Consider the following 22,180-nt stretch of genomic DNA (forward strand, 5'->3'; position numbering starts at 1 on the left):
AAATATGATTTTGTTGTCTGTGTCCCTTTAACCTTTATCTTGGACAGTCGGAGGCAATACTTTCTTGGTAGATGTTGCATTACAGAGGAGTTTAGAGATGCACGAGAGTACTGATAAACATCATAATCTTCCTCCTCGAAGTTCTCAGCTTTAAACTTGAGTACATCTGGAACCCGCCTTTTGTTTTTAAAATGGTTCACTGAAGTTGACAAAACTGGATAAATTATTTTCATTCCAAATAAATGTTGGCATTTATTTTGTATGGAAAAATATCTAACACTCAATTTAAATATATTATTTTTTTCTCTGTGTTGCAGTGAGAATAGATGAAGGGAATTCGTCTCCCTTTAATTAAAGTGACCTGTATAAATCTTTATCAAGCTCTAAATGCAACTGTTTTTTATTTTTTATGCCTGCCTTTGCAAATCCTGTTTCATGCAAAGACAGAAGTATCTCTGGAGAGTTGGTTAATGAAATTCTGTTGGAGATGCACACAACTCATATTGTATTAAAATACATAATGTACAGTATTTAATAGCAATTAAAACATTTTAGGATGGCTCCATACATTTCATAGCCTTCAGTACATACACTAGCATTTCTTGATGTGTATTGTTTCTCATCAGACACATTTATTTAATAAAGCTGTCTGTTGTTACTTACCATTGTACTTGCAACCCTCTGGTACAGGAGAGTACAAATTGTGCCCCTTTGCATCCACAGAAGGTGATGCTGATTTATTTACTGCAAGATAGGGCCAGAGGCATCTCCCAAGAGGTTGCCAGAAAAAAGAAGCTTTATTTTACAGATGTGACTCCATCCTGGTCAGCCTGTCTTTTCTCAGCCCAGTTCTGCCCATTTTATGGGGTATGTTATTTGGCACTGAGCCCGTATGACCGTACCACATTCCTGGTGGACTTGCCACTGGTAGGTACTAGGAGACCCCATGAAGTGACTTGGCCCTCACCTATTTAGGTGGTGGTCACTTATAAGAAGGGATAATGTAGTGCTTATTTACAATGGCACATTTATGTTGCTGTCTTTTTAACAATAGATTACATTGGCTTTCACAGCTCGTAGCCATATTTGATGAACAAGATCCACATCATGGAGGTGACGGCACCAGCGCTAGCTCGACGGGCACTCAAAGTCCAGAGATTTTTGGCAGTGAACTTGGCTCCAACTCTGTGTCAGCCTTTCAGCCTTATCAAGCAACAAGTGAAATTGAGGTCACACCTTCAGTTCTTCGTGCAAGTAAGTAAAAACTCTCAATGCCTCTGCACATTTCATCTTAATTTACGAAGATGCCAGCTTCTGTTATCCATTATTGCTGTTGGGAATATGATTCATTATCTGTCCTGATCAAAAGCTGATTAAAGTTCAGAATCTGGGTAAATGTTTGGTGCATGCAAGTAAATAAACCGCTCCATTTTAATAAATTGGATATAGGCGCCTTTAAACAACAATAAGCTCTTTTTGTCTGTCTCCAGTTTTAAATTGCATAAACACAGAAAATTACAGCAAAATCTCCAAGTGAAGTTGCTGTGTGTGTAGTTTCCAGTTTGCCAGTTTTGATTTATATAATGAAGATGAAAAGGATAAAAAAGAAACTATAAATAGCAGTAGCTGCATTGTCCCCCAAATCTGGGAATGTAGATTACTCTTACCACCCTTCAGTTGAAACACCCGGTGATGCATATGGTAAAATCCTCTTTTTATAAACAGGAAAAGTCTTTTATTTTGTTTGTTTCAAAACGGGGAGTGTTATGTGTTCAAGACTGTAAACTCAGTGAGGCAGGAACTAAATTTACCTTTCTGTTTGTACAGCAATTAGCCCAATGTGGCCGTGATCCTACCAGGGCCTCTGTGCACTATTGTATTATAAATAGTAAAAATTTGGGGTTTCTCCTTTTTTTAGGTGTTGGCTCAGTCTTAAGTTATAACACAAAAAATGAAATAAATACTAGCAAGATGGTAATTAATATACCTTCCCCAGGAGCCACCAGCATTGTCTCCCCCCCCCCCATTTATTTATTTATTTTACATTCATCCTTCTAATCTGTGTGCAGGGAAAATGTTGGGAATATTATTTAACTCAAAATAGCTTGGACAAGGGTTATACTTCATCTTATTTAGACATCTGATATATAATATAGAGATTCCCTTGTGGAAAACTCGTGTAGAATTCAATATGAATAAAGCAAATAGATTTCTATAAAAATGTAATGGCTTTTTAAAAAGAAAAAATACCTTTAAAAATCCTGTGTAATTCAACAGAGAATATTTTTCTGTTGGTTTTTTCAACTATAATGTAAAATTTTAAGGAAAATATTAATTTTTTCATAAAATTGATTAAAAAATCCTATAGAAAAGTTTTTTTTCCTATTAAGTTCTAAAAGATTTATCTGTAAGAGTTGTCTGTATAAAGTATATGGGAATAACATTTTAAAGTCAGCTGCAGTTTCACTAGTTGTAATTGTGGTGCAGTTAAGCTTAAGCTTCTGTAAATAACCCAAAATAGCTTAGGGAAGGAGTATGGTCAAGTGGCTAAAGGAGAAATATGGGTACTTGTGTTTTACTCCCAGCTGAACTACTGACTGACTCCATCTATTCAGTGGAAATGTAGCATTGCCAAATGCACACCCCAGTTGATGGCCTGAGCCCCGTGAATAGCAGTGTCCTCTTGAGTTCCCAACAGCCCAAGCTGCTCAGGTGTAGGCAAACATTAATCAACGTTTTCAGTGTTGATGCCCCCTTAGGGTGGGTGAATGGTGTGTTCTCAAGGGTGTGCACAGGGAATTTAACACTTATGAAGTGTAGCATCTTGAAGTGCTTTTGTGAAAGCATGCAAAGATAAAATGGGTGAAATATTTTGGCATAAATATGTTAATACCAATCAGAGATGTTCTATTTACTCTTTAGAATGTATTTCTTTGTATGTTGACAATGAGATGCATTTTGTGTTACAATGAGTTCCAACCCATGGCATAGAAGCCAATCCAATAACATTATCCGATATTAGGCATACCTATTTCAAGTATTTTATTTGAATACATGTTGAAAATATAAATAATATGCCTCTTGTATTTTCTTTTTAACTTGTGAAGGGAAGCACTGAATACAAATGGTATTTTCAGGATTTAACATAATCACATTCTTACTGTGTAACTTCTATTCAATATATAAAACTCTTCTAGTTTTGTGGTAGATGCAGATCCTGATTATTACATGTTGACAAGGTCATATATCTATTAATTGGATTGGAGATGGGATACAAAATTGCTATAATTATTGTAATTTTCTAGTTAATTGCAGGGTTGGCAGTGAATATTTTACTTCTAACAGATGAAAAACAGTGTTCTGGCTGAAATTGTTTTATAGCATTTTTGACATTTTGTTTTACATCTCTGGTGCTTTTTTGCCCACAAGCTGGGCTGTTTCTCTCAGGGGTTCAGTTGCAAAGTATTTCTGTCCCCTTCTTCTACCGCTCACCTGGATGCAAGTGGTATATAGTGGTCTCTGTTCTGAGGCAGTCTCTACGCTGGGGATTAAGGGCCTGCTGAGATTTTCATCTCTTTGTTCTGGTTGCCATGTTACCCGTTTTGTTTGTTTATAAGTCACACCACCAAGCCTCCCTCAGAAAGGAAAAAAGGTGAGATAGATAAGATCCAGCTGGACTGTCGTCTTCCCCAGGCACAAATATATAACCATGTATTGTGCACATATGGGGGTGGCTCAAATTGGATCTTTCCAGCTAAATGTGAAAATGAGAATAATGCTGGGCAATACTGTGAAGCATCAACCATCCATAGAAGTACTTACTATAGTTACATTTCTTATTCTAGTCCATTCTGCTTGTATTATTATTTATTTATTATTTATTGTAAGCTAAACTTCCTGTTGGTGTATTTCATCAGTTGTTGAGCTGGATTTTTTTATAACCATACACAACACAACGTGTTTTGTTTGTGCGTGCGCCTGTGTGCTTCTGAGAGGAGGTTGGAAGCTCACTGCAGAAGATTGTTAAAACAGACTGATGTTTATTCCCTGCTGAAATATAAACTGGAGGCGCAGGTGAAAATTGCCAAACCTAATGAGCAATTTGGCAGATAAGACAGGATGTCAGGCAGTGACAGTTCAGCAGCGGGTGTGCTGTCTGTGAACCAAGTTGTTTGCTTCACAGTACTGCATTTAAATACCATAAATAAATTCCCTTTTAAACTACTTCCAATGTTGTTAGTCCTTTCCTTTGTATTGTTCTCCTTCAAAACATTGTATTTATATTTTTAATTTTTAATTTATAGTTTATAATTATATTTACTTAAATAACCAACAGGTGTGAAAATGTGTTCCCAATTGCGTTTTTAACATTTCTGTAGTTACAGTAGAGGGAATAATCCCCCCAACACCATATTAGGGGTATTTGAAAATAAATATAGCAAAGGAAGTATTAAAATACAGTAGTAAAATGAAAGTAATCACTTGGTTCACTACAATGCATTGTGTGTGCTGTCATCTTTACGGTGCAGTACATTGCATCCTTGGAAGCGCATTGTGCCTTAAATCCTCCTATATTCTAAAGAAGAATTCTTTTTCACTCTGTACCTAAAATTTCTCACCTGATGCTTGGCTGTTCTTAGTACTAGTCCCATAAGACACTGTGGCATTCATAAGATGACCATGTGTGTCAGAAAACTGCCCCTTTCTTCAGTTTTCAGGAGGAGTTTTTGTGTATTCATATTGAAGCTTTCTTAACCACTGCAGACTGGCCACCTGCATGGAACATTGACCAGGTGAGCCAGTGAAACTTTAAAGAGCATGCACTTCCAGGGCCATTCCTTCCGCCCCACAAGGGCCTCAGTGGGTATGTCTATAGTGCAATTAAACACCAGCAGCTGGTCCATGTCGGTAGGATTGGGCTGGAAAATTGCAGTGTAGACATTCGGGCTCAAGCTAGAGCCTGGGGTCTTGGGATCCGGTGATGGGGGAGCCCCACGAGCCCAAGTCAGCTGACGTGGGCCAGCCATGACTATTTAACTGCAGGGTAGACATGCCTAGAGAGGACTCTGCCTTTCCAGGCCCTCTCGTCCCCACACATCATTGAAACAATCCTCTTACCCTCCGATCTTTTGTACATACTTATTTCAACTTTCTGTTCTTTGAGGTTGCTTCTTTTACCCATCTGAGTGTGTTCTTTTTCCTTACACAATGTCAGCCAAGCTACCTTGTATACTAGGCAGGTCCATGCCACCTTGAGGAAACAACTTATAAGACTTTATTCTTCTTCGAGTGCTTCTCATGTCCATTCCATATTAGGGGTGTGTGCTCTCCACATGCACCGGTGCCAGAAGCTTTTCCCTTAGCAGTATCTGTAGGGGACCGACTCTGGTGCCCTCTGCAGTGGCGCCTGCATGGTGCAGTATAAGGGATGCTGCCGGCTCCCCCCACCCTCAGTTCTTTCTTGCTGCCAGTGACGGTGCTGGAACATCTGCTGCTCCAGCTAGTGGTGTTTATTTCTGTTCTTGCAAATTTTGAAAACCTGTAAAATAGTTGTATATAGTTAGTAGTTTCTTAGTTTAACCCTTAGTAGTAGTTCTCAAACTGTTAGTCCTGAACGGGACTCAGCCAGGGGACAGGGCATGCCCCGGTCCCCAGACTTTAAGCCCTGTGATCACTGTAAATGGCCTATGCCTGTCAGCGATCCACATACCAGCTGCCTAAGGTGCTTAGGTGAAGGGCACATAAGTGACAAGTGCCGTATCTGCAAGTCCTTTAAACCTGGGATGAAGAATGAGCATGAAACTCGTTTAAGGGTGCTACTAGTGGAGTCGGCACTCACTCCGGCACTGGAGTAGTGGTCCAACTCTGCACTGAGCGCCATGGCCTCCGTGCGCAGTGCTCCGCTGGCGCCATCCTTGAGCCGGCACCGGTCTCCCTCCACGGCTCCAGTCATGAAGCCGAAGAAGAATGTGAAGGGACGATCTCCTACCTCTCATAAGGGAAAGGAGAGGGCTGGGGGCGAGCCATGATCCTTGCCAGGCAGCTCAACTCCCCCTTCAGGAAGTCAGGCCCCAGCTCAAGTCTAGCGGTGCAACCCATCCTATACTTCACCTGCAACTCCAGATAGTGGTGCAGGCCCCAGCCAGCTTCAGGTGCTGTCAATGCCCAAATCCTTCAAGCAGCTCAAGAGATCCTGACACTGCCAGTGCTGCCCACACCAGCTCCAGCGGTACCCCGGGCTCAGGGAAAACCTGCTTTGGGACCTATGCATGTGTCCCCGCCTCAGTGGTACCATTCCCCATTGAGAGGGGCGTCTTGCCATAGATTGCCAACGCAAAGCTGTCATGCCTCAAGACTAGAGAAGCAGGCTCAGCGGAGCTCCCTTCAGTCCCCACGCCAGGGGCACCGATCAAGGGATTCGAGGTGTTTCTCGCCAGTGGGTTGACACAGATGGCATTTGCCGCCCGGCAAGATCTCCAGGACCGGCCCTGACCGTCTCCAAGGGCCCGGTACTAATCACGGGACCGATCAGGGAGCAAATGCTGCCAATCACCCAGCTGTCATCGTCCGACTGAGTGGTTGCTCCATCCAGAGGTAGCCTGCATGATCCTCCAAAGGTGGGGAACATCTGTTGAGTTGCAACGTGGTCCTCTGTTCACAAGTTCTTAGCTCATTATGTCATCACTCAGCAGGCCAGGGACGACGCTGGGTTCGTCAGCGCTGTGTTGCAATCTACACGTCCATGAACTCCTATCCACCTCTGGGGGTACTGCTTTGGGGTCACATAATATGAGCAAGCACTCGAAGAAGAAAAGAGTTACCTTTTCCGTAACTGGTGTTCTTTGAGATGTGTTGCTCATGTCCTTTCCACAACCCGCCCTCCTTCCCTACTGTTGGAGTTTCCAGCAACAAGGAATTAAGGGTGGGGGAAACTGGCAGCACCTCTTATACCGCACCATGTGGGCACCACTCCAGAGGGCGCCAGAGCCGGTCTCCTATGGATACTGCTAAGGGAAAAACTTCCAGCACTGGTGCATTTGGTGAGCATACACACCTAATATGGAATGGACATGAGCAACACATCTTGAAGAACACCAGTTACGGAAAAGGTAAATGTTTTTTTCTGTCCTACGCAACTACAGGCATAGAGTCCTGTCTAGCTAGAGTGCAGTCTAGTAGTTTGAGAAGGGTCTGTTTTATATTCCTGACTCAGGGTCTGTGTTGTGTTCCAGCTGATTTGTTGTGTGAACTACTTATGCCCATATTTTAGGTGTGCGTGCACTTTTGCATGTGCCAGAATTTGCATATTACAGACAATTCAATGTGTGTTAACAAGTTAGGGGCATGAATGTGCACAAATATGTGCAAATTCAGGTCCTTGCGTTGGGGCCATAAAATCTGTGCTTCATTTTACTTGTCTGTAAATTGGATATAAAATAATTCATCTATAGTTCACTGAAGCAGTATTGTGAGGATTAATATTTGTCAGTTACTGTGTTTAGGGATTGAAGGCACTGCAGCATATTAGTTCTAGTAGTATTCTACCAAGTCTTATCTCTTTCTCGCTGCTTCAGGTGGGATTGTGATTCTGGCACTCTTTCCTGCTCATTAATCTATGCTGCCATTTAGAAATTTTAAAAAATTCCTCACTGCCATTTTTGCCCATTTTGACTATTTCCTCTTTTCTCCATTCCAAAGATGTCTAAAATCAATTGAACTCTTCATTGGGGTGCTTGTGAGCAATGCAGTAGAGGCTATTCCCCTGGAGGCCGACAAAGTGGAGAAATGTGGGATGGGAAGAATTGTTCATAGCAGCCATCCTTGCTCTCTCAACAAGGGATAGTCCAAGGCAGCTATCAAATTGGGTCTCAAAAACTGCTGGGATTTCCCTTAGTTGTGGAGTTGACCCCCTATGTATGCAGTTGGATAACTTGCATGAAAATAGTGTACCTTTCCAAAGAATAAGGGGGGAGAATATCATTAAGCAGTGTATTAAAAGCAATAAATAATCATAGAAATATGTGACTTGGTTCAACAGACCACACATGTGCTCTGCTGAGAAAACCCAGTTTTTCTTTAAAGGGGAAATAAGTATTCCCTTCCACTTTCCTCTTCCATTCAAGCCAACTGTCTGGATGCTTATTTTATTAATATGTGGCATGGAAACACCTATATTGTGGATTGTTTTGTCAATGAGAGAGCCTGGCAGTTAAAATTCTTCCTTCTCTTTTTGCTGCGCTAGATACAAATCTCTTATTTACTTGTCTGGAGTGTATTTATTTTTTCATTTCCTTTTTAGTATCAGAAATTGCTTTGCACCTCCATTTTTGTTTTCTTTTCTCCGAATCGCCTACACTGCTGGAGATTGGCTTTGTATCTAGAAATTACATCTGTTCCAAATAGTGAAGGATTAAGGAAGCAACCGACGAGGAAGCGGGTGGGAAGAAGGATGTGTTTGGAAAAGGAAGGTCCCAGCACTGTCATAGCCTTTCTGCAGCTTTGGTCAGGTACACACCCAATTTGAATTTAAGATTAAAATTAAATCAAGACAAAAATTCCTTCTACATTAATAATGAAATACAACTATGGGCCAGATCCATACCATTGAAGTCAATAGGGTATTTTTCTATTGACTTCAATGAGATTTGGATCAGGTCCTATATGTGTAGACCTAAACATTTCAAATATAGTTATATTTAGTCCTCCTTGCTCAGAAACAGTCATTGCAGTGAGTGCGAGGGCAGCGAAAGTGAGCTCGTAAAGAGTGAGTTGGAGGGGGCGCTCAGATGTCCTTCATTCTTCTGCAAGAACTAAAAATCCCACAAGTGTTACCTGAGCATCACTCTCAGCCTTATGTACCTGCCAGGATCCAAGATGAGATTGTTTCCTTTACCACACTGGATGTTGTTGTAAACACTTGTAGCTCTTGGCAGCTAAGTAGGAGCTGTTGCTCAGATTTTACTTCTCCAGGGGGATGGGTCAGCCGAGCCCCTGGGATTCTCCATTGTCAGCTTTGAGTGCCCCAGCATTCAGGCCTGCTCATCACAGCTGTCCCTCCAGCTGACTCTGGATGTGAGACTCAACAAGAGCAATGCTGACTAGCTCTGTAAAATCATTTAAAATCACTACAAGCTGCTTCTTGGTGCTCACTGGGCTCTGCCTACAGCACTCCTCCCAGTCTTTATGAACGTAGGAAGCTCAGGACCATACTGTGTTGCAATTTAATGCAGTGCTGGCCCACTGTTAGGTTGGTCTCTGTTTCAGATTGCCAGAACTCCCATATGTAGTATTCTTTTTCGAGTGGTTGCTCATGCCCATTCCAGTGTAGGTGTGTGCTTGCCCCGAGTTCCGCCGGCAGAAAGTTTTTCCCTTAGTGGTATCCGCCGGGTCAGTTCTGGTGCCCCCTGGAGTCTCACTCTCATAGCACTGGTATAAAGGCCCCTGCCACCCCACAGCCTCCTCAGTTCCTCCTTACCACCTGTGATGGTTGCTGGAACCACGACTCGTTCTTGCTTCTGCAAGTACTCCTCAGTGGACATTTCTCTCTTTCTTTGTCTTGATTTAACTTTTAATCTTAAAGTTTAAATTGGGTATGTACCTGATCAAAGCTGCGAAAGGCTATGACAGTGCTGGCACCTTCCTTTTCCAAACCCATCCTTCTTCCCACCCTCTTCCTGGTCTGTTGCTTCCTTAAGTTGATTGAATATAACTACTAAGTTTCAATTACTAGTTAGCTAGTTAGGAGTTGGCGAACCCCGCGCCTTGATAAGGAGCATCCCAGCTTTGCTTCAGGACACTCGGTGCTGTTCCCCATCTCCTGCATCGAGGCGAGATACTTTGCGTCTAAGGAACCTTGGCACTGTCAAACATCGTTGGTGCCTAGGAAATAATAAAGGAAGACCGACATGGGCAGATCGCCAACACCGAGGTCAACAGGATAGAGGGACGCTGCCAGAGTGTAACCCACATCAGTCCATCCTGTGGCACTGATAACCAGCGCCTTAGATTCCAGTCCCGAAACGGGAGCCGTTGAGTCCAATCCCAATAGACTCGCTGCCTCGAGAAAGGCATTGGAGCCCCACGACTCTGCCGGTACTGTCAATGCTGGAGTCATTCGCAGCAGCGAGGGACTTACTCATGCTACCAGTACCCACGTCCCCAGCCATACAGGAGCTGTCAGTGGCAGCGCTGACAGGGAAGTGTTCTGCAGGCTCAAGGCCTCTGATAGTTTCGAAGGAGAAACCAGCCATGATGGCACAGCCCCGGTCCCCTCCTTCCCAGCACTGCTCACTGGCATTGTTTGACACTGCTCCCGCCTGGTCTCCAGCAGTATCCTTGGAAGTAGAGTCTTGCATCTTGTGGAGGAGCTGGCCTTGCCATTCCAGCAGGCACTATCCCCCTATGGATCTGAACCAAGGGGTCCCACCTGTGGCATGACCACCAGGGCAGTGGCAGTTCCCTGTGCAAATGCTTTTCTGAAACACCTGAGCATTTCCAGCACAGCCAGGTTCCCATTCTAGGTCATATTCAGTGGCTTCAGAGCCCACACCGCTTCCATCACCAGAACATAATTCAACCTCCAGTACCGACGCCAGTGCTGTGTACCAGGAGTTGGCATCATAGGACCCAGCCGGTAGCAAAGGTGAAGAGCAGGGCCTGATGCTGGTCCAGACGTCGTCATCCTCTTCCCTAGATGAGGCGGTTGCGGGAACTGATATTGCACCCCCGCAGGAAGATTGTAAGGCACATCAAGAGCTCTTAAGGAGGGTAGCTCAAAACCTGGGTATCCAGGTGAAGGAAATTAGAGAGTCCTCCCACTCCGTTGTGGACATTTGGGAAGCAACAGGCCCTGCAAGAGTGGCGTTGCCCCTGAATGATGCCATCATGGACCCCATCAGGGCGTTGTGGCAAATGCCAGCATCCCTTCAGCTGACCGCAAAAAAGACTGAATCCCCAACAAAGGGATTAGAGTTACTTTACACTTACCCACCACCGGGCTCTTTGGTTGTGTTGGCATTCTACAAGCAAAAAAGGCAGGGCTAACAGGGACCGACACCCAAAGCCAAGGACACCAAAAAGTTAGACCTTTTTGCGAGGAAGGTCTGTTTGACGGGGGTCTCCAGCTCATGATCGCCAATCAGCAGGCGCTCCAGATCAGGTATGATTTCAACTTCTGGGAGAATCTGCATAAATTTAAGGAGTTGCTACCTCAGGAGTCAAGATGAGAGTTTGGAGCTCTCGTAGAGGAAGGCAAGTCCATGGCAAAGGCGTCCCTGTAGACAGCCCTGGATGCGGCGGACTCAGTAGCCCATTCCGTGGTTTCAGCTGTGGCTGTGCGGAGCTCATGGCTTCAGTCCTCGGGCTTGCCACATGAGGTCCAACAGTCATTACAGGACCTCCCTTTCGAAGGTACAGCGCTCTTTTCTGAGCAGATGGGCTCCAAACTACAGTTTAAAGGACTCAAGAGCCACACTTAAGTCCTTGGGCCTTCATACTCTGGCCCTCATGAGGAAGCACTATAGGCCATTGTCGATGGCTCGCTTCTTCCTCCCGCCTGCTCAACAGGACTATAGCAGGAGGAGGAGCAGGGGCCACAGTTGTCATCTGCGTCTGCACCCCCCCAGACACTCTGCAGACTTTTAGGTGGGACGCTAAGGGACGATGTGTCTGGACAGTTTGTGGATCCAAATTCCCCAGTTTTTGTGGACTTGTTATCCCACTTCTATTGGGCATGGGTCCATATCACCTCAGACCAATGGGTGCTATGCATGATAGCACTGGGATATACCCTTCATTTTTGTTGTTTAGTGACTCTTCTCATGAGCAGGTTCTAGCCCAAGAAGTATAGTCACTCCTAAAGGTGTGGGAGCAGTGGAGGAGGTTCCACCAGAGATAAGGGGCCAGAGGTTCTACTCCTGCTATTTCTTAATCGTGAAAGCCAGTGGTATCTGACTAATTCTGGACCTGCGAAACCTCAACAGATTCATGAAAAAGCTGACATTCCGTATGGTCTCCTTGGTCTCCAGGGGACTAGTACGCTGACCTCGACTTAAAGGATGCTTATTGCCATCTTCCAGGGGCACAAAAGTTTCCTCAGATTTATCGTGAACCATGTACACTACCAATTTATGGTGCCCCCGTTTGGTTTCTTGGTGGCCCCTCGGGTGTTCACCAAGTGCATGGCAGTCGTTACATGCTTCCTGAGGAGACAAGGGGTTCAGGTTTAGCTGTACCTCGATGACTGGCTGGTCAGAGGTCAGTCCAGACTTCAGTTAGAGGCAGATGTGGGACTAATACAGTCGACCTTCCGGGACTTAGGTCTTCTCATAAATGTGCAGAAATCCACCTTCTCCTCGGTCTAGAGGATAGAATTCATTGGAGCAGTTCTGACCTCAGTACAGGCCGGAGCTTCTCTCCCAGAAGCATGTTTCCAAGCAATAAAAAAGCTTATAGAAAGACTTGGAATCACCCTGTCACCACAGCGAGAAATTGCTTACAGCTCCTGGGCCACATGGCATCTTGTAACTGTGTGGTTCAGCATGTGACACTTCATCTCAGACCCCTCCAGGCATGGCTGGCATCAGTATACTCACCATGCCAACATAATCTAGACTCAGTCATTACAGTTCCCTTGTTGGTGATTATTTCCCTCGAATGATGACTAAACCTATTAGTGGTGTGCCCGGGAGTACCTTTCTCAAGACCCCAACCACCAGTGTCCCTCGTTACAGATGCATTGGCGATGCAATGGGGAGCTCACTTAGGGTCCCTCCGAAATCAGGGCCTCTGGTCTCCAGAAGAGCTCTCATCACATCAGTGTCAGAGAGCTCAGGGCAGTCCATCTGGCTTGCCAGGCATTGCAACCACATGTAGCGGACAGGAGTGTCAGTCCTTACAGACAACAGCTATGTTCTATATCAATAGGCAGGGTGGAGTGGGCCTCTCTGACCTGTGCCAGGAGGCACTTGGCTTATGGGAATTTTGCATAGTCCACTCAATTCACCTCAAGGCCTCCTATCTGCCGGGTTCTCAGAATGAAGTAGCAGATCAGCTCAGCAGAGTCTTCTCCAACATCCATGAGTGGTCCATTCGCCCAGAGGTCCTACAAGTCATCTTCCAGAAGTGGGGAACTCCCCCAAATAATTCTGTTTGCAATGAAGCACAACAGAAAGTGTCTCCAATTCTGCTCTTTCCTGGGCCACAGCCCAGGACCTCTGACAGATGCTTCATCTTGCCCTGGATGTGTCATCTTTTCTATGCATTTCCACCCATTCCTCTCATACACAAGGTCTTGTTCAAGATCAGATAGGACAGACTGCAAGTCATCCTAATAGCCGTGGCCTGGCCAACACAGCATTGGTTCACTACGCTCATGAACCTGTCAGTGGAAACACCAATCCAGTTACCTCAGGTTCCAGATCTGATATCCCAGGACCACAGTTGCCTATGTCACTCAAACCTTGAGTTCCTTCATCTTGTGGCCTGGAAGCTCCATGGCAGAATCCCTCTGAGCTAACATGCTCCAGACGGGTTCAAGAAGTTTTGTTAGGGAGCAGAAAGTCGTCCACTAGAGCTACGTAGCTGGCAAAGTGGAAAAGGGTTTCGATTTGGTCGGCGCAGAAAGGTGTTCCGCCCACATGGTCATCAGTGTCATTCATTCTTGACTACTTACTACACCTGAAGCAGCAAGGACTATCAGCGTCATCAATTAGAGTCCACCTGCCAGCAATCTCGGTGTTTCACCTGTGGGTAAATGGCCAGTCCATCTTTGCAAACTTGATATGTAGTTGTTTTTTTTCAAGGGACTTGTCATACTGTACCTGCAGGTACGGCAACCAATCCCACCCTGGGATCTCAACCTGGTATTGTTGAGGCTCATGGGTCCCACATTCAAGCCGTTGGCAACATGTTCTCTGCTCTACCTGTCTTGAAAATTGGCCTTTCCTGTGGCCATTGCTTTGGCAGAAGGGTCTTGGGGATTATGCTTCAAAACCTTCATACACAGTATTTTTCAAGGACAAGGTCCAGCTGCGTCCTCACTCAGCCTTCCTCCCGAAGATGGTTTCACATTTCCATAGTAACCAGGACATATTCCTTCTGGTATTCTATGTGAAACCTCATGCCAACAAACAGGAGCAGAGACTTCACTCTCTAGATGTCAGGTATGTACTTGCCTGCTACATAGAAAGGACTAAATCATTTTGAAAAACTATTCAACTTTTTGTAACTGTTGCAGACAGGATGAAGGGTCTTCTGGTCTCAGCCCGAAGAATTTCATCATGGATCACTTCCTATATCCACACATGCTATGACCTGGCGAAGGTCCGTGTTCTGGTCCTGATGGCACATTCCACAAGGCCACAAGCATCTACAGCTGCGTTCATGGCACAGGTCCCTCTGTCCAGGACATCTGTAGACCAGGAATGTGGTCTTTGGTCTACACTTTTGTGGCTCACCATGCTATCGCTCAGCAGGCTAGAGATGATGTTGGATTTGGCAGAGCGGTGCTACAATCTGCTTGTCAATGAACTCCAAACCCTCCCGCTACATCTGCTTGGGAGTCACCTATATTGGAATGGACATGAGCAAGCACTCGAAGAAGAAAAAACGGTTACCAATCTTCCATTAACTGTTCTTAGAGATGTGTTGCTCATGTCCATTCCAACCCTCACTGCATCCTGCTGTCAGAGTTAGCCCACAAGAAGGAATGTAGGGGGCGTCGGGTCGGCAGGGATCTTCATACTGGCGCTATGAGTGCGCGACTCCAGGGGGCACCAGAGCCGACCTACTGGGATATCACTAAGGGAAAAACTTTCTGGCGGTGCTGCTCGGTGGGAACACACACCTACATTGGAATAGACATAAGCAACACATCTCGAAAAACAACAGTTATGGAAGGTTAGTAACTTTTTTTCTGCTATTAATTTGCTATTAATCTCAGGACACTTTTGTAAAAACAAATGGGTTTTAAACTGCTTATGATCCTAAATTAACCTTTAATATCTTGAGCCTTCTAAGTCTATCATCAAGGAAAATACTGCAGCTTTCAGCATGGTAAGAAAACCTGGAAGCAATAAACATTAAGTATTTTAGAATTTATTGAATTCTAGAAAGGAAACCTTTTGTAATTATGGGGCTATTTCAAGGTTTCATTCCATAGGGGAGAGGATGAAATTTTTTCCCCTTGGGCATGGGGAAAGGCTTACTAAAACAGGTTATTAGAAACATCTTACAACTTTTTGAAATAATCTCTCAGATTTTGGATTTCAGTTCAAAAGATGCCTTTTGTTTTTATTTTCAGAAATATTAACAATTCAATAAACAAAAAATTACAATAATGGAGTGAACATGGTAGTATTACAGACAATTGGTATGGAATATAGTGGGCCATGGAGCACCACAAAGATGATTTAGATGCATAAGTACAGAATTTCAATGTTTTAAGCAGACCAAGGTTAGTATTAAAGGAGGTTTGGTGGCTGAACTGGACATGTGAAATAGATTTAACCACCAGCTTGACTGTTGTTTTTTTTTTAAATCTAATACGGAAATTTATGATAGCTATATTTCATGAGCATCAACAAAGTATTTCTGTACTTGTATGCATTGGTATCCACCTGTCTTTAGCTGAGAAATCAGCTTTTACTGGAGGGATTATATTTTTGATATCCTTTATCTAGTCAGACTTGAAGGAGGGATGTGCTGGATTTCCACTGCAGAGTAGCTACGCAAAGACAGTAGTATTCAGATAAGTTTAACACTATTATGAGGAACCTATACGCTTGTTGAAAGATGCTGTCATCGTGCTAGAAAAAGGAAGCGTAATAACTCTCTCAGAGAATTTCCTGATCGGTTCCTCCATTTTATACTTTTCCACTGTAAGAGAACAGGAGGTCACACAGCGAAGTTAAAGATAAGTAAATTTAAAACAAATAGGAAATGCATTAAACCATCCTGTGAAATTTACTGCCTAGGAGGTCACAGAGTCAAATACCACAGGTAGGTTTTAGAAGGAGTTGGACACAATTTATGACCAATAGTAACATTTGCAGTTACATATGTGAAATGGGATAATTAAATGCCATGCTTCAAATCATCCTGTAATATACATAGGTATGAGGATGGAATTTCCCACCAATCTACAATTGTGATCAGTTGACAAGTTGCATTATATGTTTTGCCTTCCTTTGATGGGTTAAGCATTGACCTAAGATGGGGATAGGATGTGATCTACTCACAGACAATTTGCAAACAGCATAAGATGCAAAATTTGTTAAATGTATTGGTTATGAATTATTCTCTCAGCTCTAAAATTGGGGCGTGTCCTTTATTTGATACAAAAAACTTTCGCAGCTAGGAGACTAAAACAAATCAAATGGGGGGGGGGGGTTGCATACTTGTTTACGAGCATATTATTATTGCTTAACAAATAATGCTCTCTGGCTACCCTCCTCAGGTAGGAAAATCATTTCTCTTTAAATTGTCATTGGGAGGCTACCGCAGTGTTTCAGTGCAGTGTTTTGCTGACTGTGTAGTGTTGTCAGCTCTGGTCAGGACAACATTTCTCAGTTCAACTGCTAAAAAAACCCAAACACGTGGCTTAGATTTTTGACTAGCCAGCCTAAGGCTGTAAGACATTATGCTTAAGGCATATTCCAAATTAGATCAATCTTAAACGTCTACAACAAAAGTTAGATAGGCATTGGCTCCTGATTTGTGGTTCTTTAACCTCCCGGGTCTTGCTTGTTTTCCCCCTCCACTCCATTTACCACCAATGAACTTATACACTCTCGTCTTATAGGGCCAGGCTAGGAAGCAGATTGTCATTTGTGCTGAATGTTGGGATAAGCTACATTTGATTTTTGTGTCATCATGTGTGCGCTTTTGAAGGAGGAGGAAGGTTAACAGATGGCTGCTGGTTAAACAGACTTGTTTGTTAGTTCTCCAGGTTTTGTTTTTTCTCTCTCAGAGAAAAGACTGAAAGATGAAGTGTGAATAAAGCAAGGAGTGGATAAGGAACAACTTTCTATTAATTTCTCACTTTATTTCAGAGTTGTCAAAAGATCAGAGTTGTTCCTCCTTCCCCCTGACTGTAAATCCGAAATGATTGGTATAAATAAGATGAAATCCAGCTTCAAAAATACTCATGTGGGTTCATTTTAGGGGCAGTTTAAATACTGCAACTAGGAATTCGGTTTATGTATAAGAAAAAGAAAGCCATTGTATTATGTTTTTGTTACTGGAAACCACAGTTAGCTACACCCTGGTGTTTGTGAAATTTAAGGAAGCCTTATCGTCAGAAAATCTAATACTCTGTACAGGACTCCCTGATAGAAAAATGAAACTCCATGTCCTTTTGGGGTATCTTGAACAAAGAGTGATATTCAGATTTGGATAAATAACTTGAAGTATTATGCAACAGAGAGTCCTGTGGCACCTTTAAGACTAACAGATGTATTGGAGCATAAGCATAACAGAGAGAGGTAAGAAACAAATATCCCTTATGGATAAGTTATTTCATATTTTTGCACACTATGGAGTCTCTTGCACCTTCCTTTGTAGCATCTGATACTGGTCACTGCCAGACAGAATACTGGGCTAGATGAACCACTAATTTCATCCAAAACACCAAGTTCATAACTAACAGTTATGCAATGATAAAATAAAGACTTGTGTACCAAGCTTACAGCACATCTTAAAGTAAGGAGATGAGTTAAAGGTTTTGACATTCTGAAAAAAACATTACGAGTCTCCTACAAAATTACCCCCCATCTTGATAGCAGTCATCAGAAATTAAATTGTGTTAAATTTAAGAAAAATTTAATTTTATACAACATACTCTTTCAAAACTATTAAAAACATTTCATCAACCTGATAAAGCAAGTAGTTTGGAATAAAATGTCTATCAAAATACACCATTTAATTCTATACCTGACCATGAAAGTCAAACAGATGCATGAAATAAAATTCCATACAAGAATGGGAATAAAAAGTTTCATTCAGTCATTAAATACATTTCCTCCAACATGTCTAAGTATTTTATATGCCTGTAAAAGAATCTCATATTATCTTTAGTAGAAGATTTAAGGAATACAATAACTTCCACCTGATCTTCTAGAATGACAGGATAGAAATATATAATCCTAAAGCAGCACTAAGATCGCAACAATGTTAGCAAGGCTGTATAATTTTCAGGGGATGGGGGGAAAATGTTATTTTGGACATCTGGAAAAGGCAGTACAGCCTGGGAGACCGAACATATCTATTCCTATGCCAGACTTGTTTTGTGACCTGGGGGTGAGTGACACTCTCTCTGTGCCTAATACTTCCCTACATCACAAGGGTTGGTGAGACTTTATTCATTAATGCTTGAGCAACATTTTGAGATCCTCCCGTGGAAGTGCAAAGCAGTAGTATTACTTGTATAGCAGCAAAATTTACAACTTGATTTTTTTCACTGGAGAAAAGTGAAAAATATGTTATTGCTGTCTATCATTGTTTAAATGAAGCAATAAAGAACTGTTTAGTAGTGCCCTATGGGAGACCAGGGTTGAGGAGAGAATTTGTCTGTTTCCATTTCATTACTGCAGTCTTGGATTTTGGACACTTAAATCAGAATTAGTCACTCCCTCTCCCTCAATAGAACTCAAAATACACCATCAACTATATCAAACTTCAGCAATGTCCGTGCACAGCTACATAATGGACATCTCTTGTTGAGAAGTGTCAGCAGCCCATGTTAGAGGCAGTGTACACATACGGCTTTCTTCACTGCAGCACTCGCAGCAAGTCGCACACCATATTTTCTTATTTCTTTTCCCACCAGTCGAAAATACCAGACTAATGTTTTAAATAAATTAAAAGAAAATATGGAGAAATATCAGAAGGTGAGACCTAAACACTACCCACCATCAGGGTAGGTCAATTTCCTGGCCTAAAATCCACAGACTGTGTCAATTGAAGGTCCTGAAACACCTGGCTTAAAATAGATTGAAACAGAGAAGCTAATGTAATTTTTATATTTGGTGGAAGCACTTTTCACAAACACACATTTTTGAGCCTACCCTGTGGACTGTCTGCTTTATCGGGAGAGGCTAAAGAAGCTCAGTTTAGTTTATCAATAAGAAGTTTAAGCGGTATCTTGATGACAGTCTACAAGCACCTACATGGCAAAGAGATTTCTGATAGTAGAGGGATCTCTAACCTAGCAGAAGGTATAATGAGCTCCAGTGCTTGGAAGTTGAAGCCAGAGAAATTCAGACTAGAAATACGGCACACGTTTTTAGCAGAGTGGATAATTAACCATTGAAACAACTTATTTGGGGATGTGGTAGATTCGCCATCACTTGAAGTCTTTAAATGGAGAGTGGATGTCTTTCTAAAAGACATGCTGTAACTCAACCAGATGTTAAGAATTGACGTAGAAATTATTTGTTATGCAGGAAGTCAGACACGATGATTATAATGGTTTCTTCTGTACTTAAAATCTATGGGGCTTTTTTGGAGTCCTGCGTTATTTAGTGAGCCCCACACAACATATGTCAGAGTATATATGGTCTTGTGTTGCTCTGATTTAGTTTTTCTCTTGCTATTTCTTTTTCTTCAGTGTTTTCTTTCTCTGTCCCGATCTCTCCCACATCCCTCTTTCCTCCATTTCCACCAGTTGTGTGGTCCCCTTCCTTCCCATCTCCCACAGTCTCTTGATCTTTATGTAGTCTCTCTCTCCCCCCCCAGTCTCATCTTCATACTCTTCTCTCCCACAAGTGCTCTTCCCACTTTCTCCCCAAACCACTATTTTTGTCCCCACAGTTCTCTCTCTTTACCAGTCCCCCTTTCTCCCCTATTTCCTTTGTCTCTTCAATGAGGAGGGAGGGGAAGCTGATTAGTGTCTCTTGCAGACAGTTCCACATGCATGAAGTTATCTTAACTGAGTTCAGTGTGTTCAGTTCCTCCTTCTGTCCTGCAGCTGGAAGTACTAGTGCTGAGGGAAAGCATTTGGCCCTATCTTTATTTCTCTTGGTAATCCTGCTTTCTGTCTTGACCAGCTGACAGCACTATGTAGTTGACTGAATTTTGGGCTGCTAGCCGGGAACTCGGTTCTAATACCAGCTCTGCCACTGAATGGCTGTGTTTTCTTGGGCAAGGAATACAAGCCTCTGCCTCAGCTGTCTCATGGAAAATGGGGAAAATAAGACCTTTTCTTCACTGAGGATTTGTCCTGATTATCTCTATTGGGGACCAGCCATTGGCATAGCTACACCAGTGCAAACCCCTTCTGTGGAAAAGCCTACGTAAACTGGGATTTGCACAAATGTTTTCATGCTGGGTTAAACTGCACATGTATAAATACCAGTTTATATCAGCTTTGCCTCACTAGGGGGTTTGCACTGGTAGCTGCCTTTTGGCTAACATCTCCAATGTAGGCAAGCCTAACTTACCTACTTTGCGGGGGTATAGAGAGCATTATATACAATCATTGTTTACAATTTCAAAGAATATGCTACAGCACCATATAAGTATTAAGTATTGTTACTACTAATAATTTAAAAAAAATGATGATAGTATTTACTATGAGAAAAATTGCTTAAAGAGGCTGGTGGGCCTACATTTTTATCCTTCATATTTTACAGCAAGAGACCGAGAGTGCTTATGCAATATTCAGAACGTACAACCAATCGGCATTTGGAAGCATTCAATTTTCTGCATAATTGTTCTTCATTCAGTTGGCCCATTATCAGTAATTTCAGGGAATTAGAGATACTCCCTGTAAAAGTTTCTAGTGAGCTCTTTGGAATTGTCGAACAATAACAAACCTGCTACTTAGACAGTAATTTTCCCTCTCGCTCTCCTCACACAAATGCAGTATTGCAGTTTGGAAAGTCTAGACAAGAAAACTGCCATGTAGTAAATCAGTGGAAATTTTCTTTCCAGCTGTATGCTGCTGAGTTTATTTTGATCCAAGAACCTCTTCATCTCTTTCGTTCGTGCAAATTCCTTTTGTACCGCAGGGTGAATTCTTCCTTGCAGTCTTTTTTTTTTTTTTTTTGTGCTAGCAAGATTGCAAAAGACGGTCTTCTTTTAAAGATGCTTAATGCTGTATCTTTGTAGTCTACTAGGGAAGTGCATGCCTAGTCTATAGATGAGTCCCATGAGAGCTTCCAGTTCTAAATCTCTAATGAATAAATCTCAAATCTCCCCTTTGCTGTAGAGTGAGGAGAGGGGGCAAAATGCAAAAGATCACAGGATTGTGGTGACAGGAAGCCATACACATAGAAAAGGCGGCTGCTTGGTAGCATTCTGTACCCACAGTACACCCTAGATCCCTTCTCTGGCCACAACACAGGAGTTTGCTGCTGCACATCAGAAAGGGTACCCTCACAGGAGGAAGAAGACTTGAGCAACTGCTTATCATAAACTCTTCTTTGAGTGATGGTCCCTATTGTATGCCACTGAGGGTTATGCATGCGTGCCATGCATCTAGAGTCGAAGAATTTGAAAGTAGTGTCCATTGGTCTGCTCATGTGCCCTGGCTTGCCTCGTGTTTCCATGTGAGACGATAAAAGGTGGGGTGGACCAACTGCGTCTTCAGTTCCTTCTTACCGCTGCATGGTCCAGGTCTGACTTCTGATGCTCTTCTAGAAATGATAGTTATACATAGTTTTTAAACGTTTTTGCAGCTGTTTACAAGATTTATTTCTTTTCTAGTTTTTACAAGTTTTTATTAGTTACTAGTTTCAGTTATTTTGGATAGTTACTTTACCTCTCTTCCCCCTTCCCCCCATACCTAAGTGTGGGTGCCGCATTATGCCCACAACTTTGGGCTTCAAACTCTGTGCCTCTGTCCGCGGGGTAAGGCGGGGGGTGACCCTAAAAAGTTTGGGGTTGGTTGATTTATTGCAGTAGCAGAGTGACTCAAGGGACAAGTCATTTCCCCTAGAGAATCTCCCAATGGATTTATGGTTACGTCAAACTTTGCCATTAACTGTCAGGCCTACCTCTCCCTACAGGCGTGTGGGTTGACTCCACGAAAGCTCTGGCTTCGACCACAGGCTCCCTTCAGGACGTTCCGCTTGTAGATATATCTAGAGCGGTCCCATGGAGTTCGGCACCCACCTTTGCAGCACACTTGATGGTGGATGTCTCCTTTGGCCATGGCAGTTCTCTGCTGGACCATTCCATC

General features: G+C 43.0%; 1 protein-coding gene across 1 annotated transcript in view; it reads left to right on the plus strand.

The window, feature by feature from the left end:
• Positions 1 to 1,075: 1,075 nt before the first annotated feature.
• The window catches only part of PARD3 (par-3 family cell polarity regulator), a 386,953-nt gene continuing 365,848 nt past the window's right edge, over positions 1,076 to 22,180 (plus strand). Inside the window, exon 1 of the mRNA XM_029911630.1 lies at positions 1,076 to 1,254. The gene's annotated coding sequence lies outside the window, so the exon portion shown is untranslated. The remainder of the gene's footprint in view (positions 1,255 to 22,180) is intronic.

The sequence above is a fragment of the Terrapene carolina genome, unplaced genomic scaffold (assembly GCF_002925995.2).
Source record: "Terrapene carolina triunguis isolate 2854851 unplaced genomic scaffold, T_m_triunguis-2.0 Scaffold111, whole genome shotgun sequence".
NCBI lineage: Eukaryota > Metazoa > Chordata > Testudines > Emydidae > Terrapene > Terrapene triunguis.